The sequence below is a fragment of the Thunnus thynnus genome, chromosome 4 (assembly GCF_963924715.1).
Source record: "Thunnus thynnus chromosome 4, fThuThy2.1, whole genome shotgun sequence".
NCBI classification, from domain to species: Eukaryota; Metazoa; Chordata; class Actinopteri; order Scombriformes; family Scombridae; genus Thunnus; species Thunnus thynnus.
Window position 1 is genome coordinate 32219353 of NC_089520.1, and position 10702 is coordinate 32230054.

A 10702-nucleotide genomic window follows, 5' to 3' on the forward strand; every position below is an offset into this window, starting at 1 on the left:
ATAAGATTTTGGGTTGACCATTTAAAAAGATAGGAAGGGCACAGCTATTTATTTATCATATATATATAGTATACCCAGTCTTAAACACTCAATGTTTCAAAATCCTACCACTGAACTTCTACTTCTAGGCTCAGGACTCTGGCTCCTCTAACTCATCCGGGTCTTCATGCTCATCATGACTCTGCTGTCTGTCAATGGGATCTCAAAGTATGAATAAAGCCACACAGTGGTGGACAGGAGAGGAAAAACAGGCAGGGATATCCAGCCACATTAAATGTGCTCACACTTGTTGCGTATATTGCTAGAGGCAAACAGTGGTTTGACTGATGTGTGTACTAAGACTGAATGCATAAACAAGTCCACAGGAAGTTTGGTGGTGGTGTTTACTGTTTGGGAGCAAAAAGTCATGATTGAGCCTTGATGAAAAATCTGTTTAATCTTCCCATAACATTCTTATTGCAGGAGCCAGAGTCCTCACACGTAACATGCAATGCAGAATATGGACCCCGGTGCTCAAATCATTCCATTGGCTGCCAGAATCAACTTCAGTTAGTACTAATAGTATATAAAGCACTTCATGGTTTGGCTTCTCTGTACATTTCTGATCTGCTCACTGAACACAATCCAGTCAGACCTCTCCAGTCAGACCTAGAATAAGATGACCTGACAACTGATGCAACAGACTCCATATTCAAAAGTCAACTTAACTTTTCTACTTTACAAGCATATGATTTATTACAGTGTTAGCGCATTTGTAATCTTCTTGTTGCATTTTTTTACTTTTATGTTTTCATATTTGTATTCTTCTGTTCATGTTACTTGCAAGTTGTAATAAAATGTGGTGTATAAATAAAATAAAATAACCTTTTCTCAGTGCTATTTGGTGAGTGTAAAATGGCATTATATAACTTTATGATGTATCTCTTTATCTTATTTATGACTTTTCTCTATCTCTGACTTCTCTATCTCTGATGTCATATTTCAATAAGGGGATTATTATGATGACAATGAGAGAGGAAGATCATCCTATATCTCAAATAATATAGTAATATTATGATGTTTATATTTTGCTGTGATTTATAGCATTACTCTGAAATGTTAATTATATGTTTTTTCATGATGGCAGGAATTTATTTAAAGTTAAGTATTAATAGGTGAGAGGTGGCTCTTGCAGTTATAAACTGACCCAACACAAATTTCACAACACAAATTCTCACACAACCTTATGATGGCTTTAAACCCAGCTGATCTACAGTAGATTACTTAAAGTTAAAGTGCTGTTAGCCTGCTGAGCTGAACATACCTCACTAGTTTCTGTTTTAAGCATTTTTGTATATTTTTTCATACATATTAGTTCATTCGTTTCTACTATACTACTTAGCACACTTTCCTTCTGCTAACTAAAACATGTATAGCTGATAGTCAGACTTGGAATAATTGCAGTAAAGGTGGGCTGATGTTAGTGTGCTGAGGCAGTGTGTTCGTGTGAGATGGTGGTCATTAATGCTTTTTGGGGGGAGCAGTGCATTGTGGATGTCAGGAATTACAGTAAAGATGTGCAAACAGCGAGGAATACATAATTTGGTAACAGCCACATTTTTGAGAAACCAAACAGAATGCTTTTATGTTTATAATAATGACTAATGGCTACTTATATCTTTATAGTAATTATCTTTATTATTATTGTCATTGTTGTTGCTGTAACAGCAGCAGCAGAGTGTTAAGGTTCGGTAAGGTCTTGTGCATGTGGAAGGACCTGTGAGATGTGTTGGTGTGTGCAGTCAAACCAAGACACTGTTGTTTCAATGCAAATATAGCAGCTCTGACCTGCAGCTCTACCTGTAGCCACATGCCTCATCTTCTCTCCTAAACTTCATCCCAGCTCTTAACTGGCTCTCAGGAATGCAGTTGCCAAATCTTGTGAGCATGTGTGTGTGTGTGTGCGGGTGTATGAGTGGATAGGTGACTGAATGCACATGCACGCGTGTTTGCGTTTCAGCCATGACCTTGTACATAGGTGGGGCAGCTCAAAGGTAGACCAGTGCTCCTTTGATATCTCAAGAATGAGGAAATGTTTACATTGTCACATATTGGAGTGCTGTTTACAATGTGACATGCACACATATACTTAGATCGTAAATCACATCCCCACTGAAAGAGTGAACTCTGCTGCTCCCAGTCTAACCTAATTTCTCATGTCAAGGTCCATGTTGACATACTCCTCATCTATCACAGATTGCATGATTAGAATGAATGTTTGGGAACAAGGAACATAACACGTGAGGAGTATTTACTTTCACACACAACTTCATAACATTTACACACACCCACAGAAAAGATCCGGTTTGTTTTCAAAGTTGACAGATCTGACTGACTTTCAGATCAACCAAATCACTCATTTCAAAAGGCATTTTGAAAACTATTTAGGAAACACCTTTTTAATACATTTTACACATGAAATTCTCCTTCACTGTATAAAACACATTGCTAAAGGGCAATTTGGGCAATGTCACCTTAAAATTTGTTATAGCTAAAATGTAAACAGTCACCTATTAACATATTTAACAGACACAGAGCAAATATCAGCTCATTGGAATTATGTTTCCGGCCACTGGAAAAGTCAAATAAAAACACAGACATAGTTATGAGGATCAAGGGGAAAATTAATAACAGTGTAGAATAAAATAAATAAAAATGGGATTTAATCCAAAAAACACAACAGCATTACACAGAAAACAAATAAATAATAGAGAGAGAAAAAAAGATCAATAAATAAATAACATTCATGTCTTCATTATGACTATTTAAAGGCTGTAGAAAAGAGATGGGTCTTAAGACAGGTTTTAAAACATCTAATACTGAGAGACAAATTATTCCACAGTTTAGGGCCAACAACGGAAAATACCCAATTACCTCTGGATTTTAACTGGGAACGTGGAATGACGAGCACTGATTGGTCAACAGATCTAAGGGGTCTGGTGGTAGAAGAGGGGGTGAGGAGTTCAGATAGATAAGCTGGTACCAGTCCATGCAGTGCTTTTAAAACAAATGAAAGAATCTTAAAATCAGTTCTGTACTTCAATGGTAACCAATGAAGAGAGGCCATTACAGGAGTGATGTGGTCTCTCTTCTTGGTACCAATGAGAAGTCCAAGGATGTTGCTGCCTTTTGAACCAGCTGCAGGTGAGATAAAGCTGACAGACTGATTCATATATACAGAGAAGTGCAATAATCAATGCATGAAGAAATAAAAACATGTATTATGGTCTCCAAATCCTTAACAGAAAAGAAATTATGCCAGTTTTGTAAGTGATCTAAGATGGAAGAAGTTGGTGCTGACAGTGGAGTTGATTTGTTTATCAAATTTTAAACCAGAATCAACGATAATGCTGAGATTTCTTGCATGGGAATTAACTTTCAATTTTAGAGGCTCAAGAATATTTACTGTGGTTTTGCAAAAGCCTGAAGGGCTGAAAGCTAGAACCTCAGTTTTATCCTGGTTTAGCTGAAGGAAGCTTTTTGCCATCCAGGATTTTACATTCTCAATCTCAGCAGCGAGCTAAATCAGCTTGGATCACCAGGATTCAGGAGAAGGTACAGCCGGGTGTCATCTGCATAGCAATGGTACGAGATATTATAATTTGTAAAAATAGACCCCCAGAGGAAGCATATAAATGGAAAATAAAATAAGGCCAAATATGGAACCTTGTGGTACTCCACAGGGGATAGGTGCAGAGGAAGAGGACACATTATAAATTTTACCAGACTCTTATCTATCATGGAGGTAGGAAGCCAACCACTGAAGGCCCTGCCCCTGAATGCCAACAACATGCTCAAGATGATCAACTATATCAAAGGTGGTAAAGGTAAGTCTAATATTCATTCTACTTATAGCTCCATTTTTACTCCAGCTCCTGAGAAAAATGCCTGGGTCTATAGCTGGTCTAGGTGTTTGGCTTTCTTCACTAGCTAGTCGCTAATTTTGTCTCTCTGCTATTGGTTCTACTGTTGGTTTGATAGAGCATCTTTTTTCTAAAAACAGCTGCTGGAAATACAATTGATAAGACTAGCGACACTGAACCAAACAGTACATGCGCCATTGAAGCAAAACTAGGTGACTAGATAAAAGCAACTAAAAAGCTATGCAGCAGTAGGTTTGTCACTGTGAGCGACTCTTCTCACATCACCAATCATTTAATTCAATGTTATGTGTTCAATGTTAAAAATACTGATTAAGGAGCTTTAATGGAACTTTTACTCATTTTGATTTTTTTTTTTTTTTTTTTTGGTTCCTCTGTTGAACTGTTTAAATTCACAGTAGTTCAGAGATGCACCTTAACTGCTCAAAACATATCATGTAATTTCTTTCAAAGTTGTCATATTTTAAACTTAATCGTTCTGTTGTGTACATTGACTTTGTTGTCAGTATTTGTGTTGTCATCACAGCCTTTCACTTTTCCTTTTTTCACAACTGTCTTTTCACTCCCTCTCCCCCCTAGCAACAGTTCTCTCTCTCCAACAGCTCTGTGTCAGTTTCCTTAGTTAGATTCTGCTTGACATTTCAGAGTTAGAGATTTAGGTCAGCGATTGTCACACTCCAGATACTTTGGATAGCCACACCTGAGCACACAAAGTAGTGAGATCACAAAAGCACTCAAAGTTTAAGCACTGCTGACAATAATTTTTGTTCTATCACAAAATAAAGCCAGATTGCATATACAGTGGCTCTGAAATATGGCCGATGAATGCACAAGCACACAGTAAGCCCTAAAGAACAAAGAAAATGTAGATGAGATCATCATTGGTCATATAAACTCAAGACTTAAACTTTCAAACTTAGACAAACACAAGGCTACCTCTCAGAGATTTGAAATAACTACGGGAAGGTACCATTTTTCATTTAGAGGTACTGCTATATAATGCAGTTATAAGATTGTTTGTTGAGGGGGTCGTTCATAGTGATGAACCCACAGAGATTTTTTAACCGACTCTGAGCTGTGTTCTTTCAGCATCTTTCAGCAAATTATTTTAGTTTTCCAACCTGCAACTTGGCGGTTTTAGTTCACTCTCACCACTGTCATCACTTTCTGCTGCAACAGGCAGCTGTTTTTTGCAAAAAAGCTCTGAAAACCTCCTGTCCAGCACCATAAAGCAGACAGACAAAGTTAGTGACTAGCTGGTGAACATAGTAGAGCGTTTAGCAACTAAAGTGACAGATATTTACTTCAGAGCAAAACAAAGCTAAAAGGAGAGTAAGTATTGGACTTCCATTCATCAGATGTTCAGAAACAGGACTCCAAAATGATTGCCGTTGGTCTGCCACATGTTTAAATGGGAAACTGCTTGTTTACAAGTTTGCTAAATCAGTTTCCGTAATGGGTGATAAGATGTCAATGATGTGTTTACAGCTTTTTTCCACTGCTCCCAATTGGCCAGGAAGTCAGTGACTGCAAGTTTAAGTATTTCCATTTTAAGGAGACTATATTACATTTACAATTCACAGGGAAGTATTGTATGTTTTACCCCACTGCAGTTATTTGATACTGTAGCTATGGATATGATCTTTTCCTTCTTTTATTCTGTACTATTATCTTTCTTTTCTTTCACACACCAGCTGCTCTAAAAGTATGAAAATCCCAAAACTGGAAATAGGAAGTTCAACCAGCAGCAAAACTAAACTCTCCTCTCAACTCGCCTCTTCTTTGCAACGTTAACCTTTAACAACTGTTTACATTTGACTGTTTTATTTTACATATGGAGAGAGAAAAAAAGATGGAGGAATTTTAGTACTAGTGGAGATATTTTGCTGTAGTATTTGCTGTATAAGATTTGACTATTTCTTTTACCACTGCTACATTTTCTACTTTTGGGGTTTGCTTTAATTTGACCCCAACATTATACTATATTTTATGAAATTAATTGGTAGCGAGTAAATACAGCCAAATGAGACAGGGAAAGCTGTCCTTTCAGTTGCTGTAAGTGTAGATTTTTAAAAAACACACATTTTAACTCAGTGTGAATTTGGCATCAGAACACAATGCACAATGAGACAAGAGAGATGGATACTTTGTATACAGTAACATCTGTACCTGATAGCCACTGTAGCACTGTGTCTTTGTACAGCCACATATCACAGCACAGTAACTAGGACTCTGCGTGTAACCCTCATTCTGTTCTTGACATGTGGCTGCAACAGGAAGTGGTCACAGATCGATAAAGGTGAGAGTGGACGACTAGAATGTGGCTAATAGGTTAACATATGACCTCACAGTTAGAGACCTTCACATCCCTGCAGGGTTAAACTGGGATGAGCCCTCAGTGAACTGAACACAGCATATCGGTCAGTGTCACCACTTCAAAGCTGTGGTATTTGTGTGTGTGTGTGTGTATCTGTGTGTGTGTTGGGAGTGTATGGCTCTATTTGTCTTTTTGTTGACCCTCAGAGGAGCATATGGCAGCCAACACAAAGCCTTAACCCAACTCCTATCAATACTGATACTGCCTCACTCCTCCTCCGAAAGGTGAACAGCAGGACACTCGGGCATGCCTGCATGAGCACACACACACACAAGACTCCAGACCCTAACCCCCCCCCCCCCCCCGTTTATTTACAACCCCTTCCTCTTGCTAACCATCCTTTCATTTTCAGATCAGGTCCTTTCACCCAGAGCAGGCAGCAGCTGGAGGACTGGCTCTCAGAGGGAGGCAGCATGACGCAGGGCTGAGAGGACCAGAGCTTAGCAGCACATAAACTAATAATTACCCCACACAAACGCATGCACACACACACACACACACACACAAACACACACACATTCAGCAAGAACAGATAGAGAGAGCATTTCGCCTTACCAAAACACCTATTATGTGATTTATTTAAGCCTGCACTCTTTTTGGATACATCTCGATAGACAAACAAGAACTTTAATTCCAAAGTGAGGACAGAGGGAGAGTCTGACTTACTGCAGCTTGAATGTTCTTTATGAAAACCTCTCAGTGATGACAGATCTGCACAACCCAACTCCAGTATTTTTTTGTTTTTTGTTGCCACTGGGAATGGATGTGTGGCTGCAGGTTTGAGTGAATCTCTGACAGCTAATGGTTAACTGTAATAACAACACCAAAGGGCTTTCACTTATCCTTACATGTGGGCAACTGTATGTGTGTATGCATGTTTGGGTAACACTTTACTATTAATACGTTCCCTATTTAGCATTTGTTAGGAGTATACAAAAGGTGTGTCCAAACGTTTGACTGGCACTGTATAAACATTCAATAGATGGTTTAAAACGCACTATAATGTAGTTGTAAGCAGAAATAAGGACATTTAAAATGTTTAAAAATATATGATGATTTCTACTAATAATATTCATTGTTTTCTGGATGATAAGCACCAACTTAGGGGTATACATTAGTTTTTATTTACCAATGCATTGGTGCATTAAATACAAATATATGTGTGTCTGTGTCTGTGGCTGAAGTGCACACCTTGACCTTGACTGTCTTATCACAAATTCTTCCTCGGCAGTCCTGAACGAAAAACATAGTTTCCAAGACACAACCAGAGGAACTGAAGCGATTACCGCCACTAAGCTCTGCCTGTCTCCACATGTCTGTGAAATATGCCACAGGTGATAAGTGTCTTTCGGTATCTTCAGGACAATTTCTGTGTTTGGGAGTGTGTATTTCTATGTGTGTGTATCTCAGGACATTTTTAGCCTTAAGCAGCACTGCAACAGTGCACTCACACCTTCCCAAAGGTAAAAGCCCCACATGAGTCACAGTGAGCACTGCAGTTCAACCATATCCAGAATAGGCGTTGGGAACCAAAACAAAGACTAAACAATATCTGAGGTCTCCCTCTGTGACCTCATGTGTTCAGATGACTCACCTATTAGCCAGTACATTAGCGTGTGTTATGTAAAGGTGAAAATGAATGGTCTTCAGCTCTAGATGTTTTTTTTTTCAGAAGTATATGTGATGCATTTTGAATTGTTCAATATATAGGTGAAGCAGTTACATGTGTGCCTTTGTCTTCTTTGCTGGTTTGCATGAAGCATATTTCCACTTGTGGACAGTAAACAGCTTTCACCTTTCTATTTGTATGGTTGGTTATCCGTAGTGGAATGCAGCCAGGGTCAAAGCCAGAATTTTATAAATACATAAGTCATGAGTTCTTCTACATTAGCCACCAAAAAGTCTGTAGAATTCTAATATTTTTTTTTAATTTTGTATATTTACTTAAAGGAATAGTGTGACATTTTGGAAAATGCACTTATTCTTTACTGCTAAAATGGGAATATTGATATAACACTCATGTCTGTGTAAACTACTCCAGGAAGCCTGGCCAAAGACTGACACATAACCGCTTGTAAAACCCAAGCGGGTAGCTCTGGGTCTGAAAAGTGAAGCCATTGCGGAAGTGTATTAAACCTGCATTCTTTAGCCAGCACGGGGCGACTCCACTGTCTCCAAAAAGATCACAACAAGATCAACAAGATCTCAATTGATTTATTATCTCATTAAACATTTTCTTGATGTGTTTATGGTCTCAATCGCTAGTTTCAAGTCTTCTTTAATACAGCATTATGTTAATTTTGTAAATTATGGTCCCATTTAGAGTAAAATAGATGATAAAGCAGGGTTTGCTTTAGGTCGTGGATACCTTGTGATTGACAAGTTGCTACCCCGGTGACATCGTTGGTTACGTACGTTACATAGCGTAACCCCAGTTTAGATTATAGGCATAGCTGTCGCTATTTCAGTGTGTTTTCAGTTCATGAACGTTAGGAGTCAGCTATTCAGTTTTTCCAATAAGTACATTTTGTTAAAGCCTATTTTTTGCTAGCAAAAAATTGCATTAGCATTAGCAAAATCACAGTTCAGACTGTAAATGCACTGCGCTTACTAAGCTAGCAGCTAATGCTAATGTTAGGGTCAGCTCCACCCTCTCTTCACTTCTGGCTCCAAAAAACCAGAATGGCGATGGACAAAATGCCAAACTCAAGGCTTCAAAACGGTAATTTAAGCTTAAGGTTAGCATCAGGTATGGTTAGGTTTGAGTTAGAGTTAATGTTAAGGTTAAAGTTACTACAAGGAACTTTTAATTGGTTATGAAACAGTCTCATGATGCCTCTAATGCCTCTATATGACCTACATAAGTAAACGAGACCATCAGTGAGAAGATTGGCTATTTCTGTATAGTTATTCTAAATGCCTTCCACCAGGTCGGATTGATTTCATTTACAAAAATGATTTATGGCTTTCAGACTAGGAGAGCCTGTTTACATTACATGTAGCATTGTAGCATGAGGGAGTACAAAGTCATTACTAGGACAAGGGGAGGGCATTTCTCTTCAGTTGATAACGTTAAAAGTAAAGCCAGACTTGTTGTTGGCTTCCCGATTCATTTTAAAAAAGAGAAACAGAAAGAGCGCGAGCGAGCTGAGAGCACGAGAGATAGAGCAGCAGTGGTTGAGCAAGCTAGAGAGTGAATGAAGAGAGCAAGCAGCGGTGTAGCGAGAACAAAGAAGTGAATCTGAGATACGGATTTTTTTTATTATCATTAATGAATTATTTTCTGATTGTTTCATGGCGGTTACATTCTAAAGCACAAATAATGTAGCCTTACATGTAACCTAGGTGTATGAATGGTAGCTATGTTGCTATGTCCATTATTTTTTACAGTAGTGATTAAACAAACTAGACGTACTGTATTGTGCTAATGCAAGGTGTTGTTAAGTGTATTTTGTTACTGTGAGACTGAGCCAGACAAGCTGTTTCTGTTTCCAGTCTTTATGCTAAGCTAACCGGCTACTGGCTGTAGCTTCATTATTCATTTAAGAGACATGAGTGGTGTCAATCCTGTCATCTAACTCTTAGCAAGGCAGCAAATGAGCATATTTTCCAAAATGTCTAACAACTCCTAACTGATCAAATATTCAAATAAAATTTCTGTAAATTTTGATATACCTGTCTGTAGGTCTAAATGCTCTTTCAAAGCCATTCCTACAATGCTGGGAATATAATTAATGGAAAAATAATATAGCCTACAGTATTCCTTTTTTTGTCCTTTAACAGTAAAATCTACAGTAAGAATATTGACCAGACTCATCATGTGCAATTTATGAGTAATTGTAGAACAATGAGGACATGTCATCAGTAGTGACTGTACAGCTCTGAATGCAGCAGACTGTGATTTAAATAAGTGTGATGTTACAGTGTGAGGTTGAAAAGGATTATTTTCATAATCAAATAAATATGTAAATTATTTTTCCAATTATCGTTTGATCTACAAAATGTCAGAAAGTACTATAAGAGTTTGCACACCCAAATCTATCAGAATGTTCTTTCAAGGTTTTGTGTGTTTGCCTCCATGTTCACCACAGCATATTTCATCTGTGCCTTCTTCAGTAAGAGCATTTCTGGTAGATATGTGCAAAGCTTTTTTGCATGTGTTGGACTTTAAGTAAAGTATATAGTTATATACATTGTAGCTGCCGTTTTGTCTTTCGTAATGCAGTTTGTATCTACAAATGTCCTTAAATAATGAAAAATGTCCATCTCAAGTTCCCAGAGCTAAAGATGATGTCCTCAAATTATTCAGTTTCAAACAACCCTACTAACTAATTGACTTTTTTTTTTTTTTTAATGATAAATTGTTTTGGCACTAGTTCTGCTGCATGAATTTATTTCCAGTGTG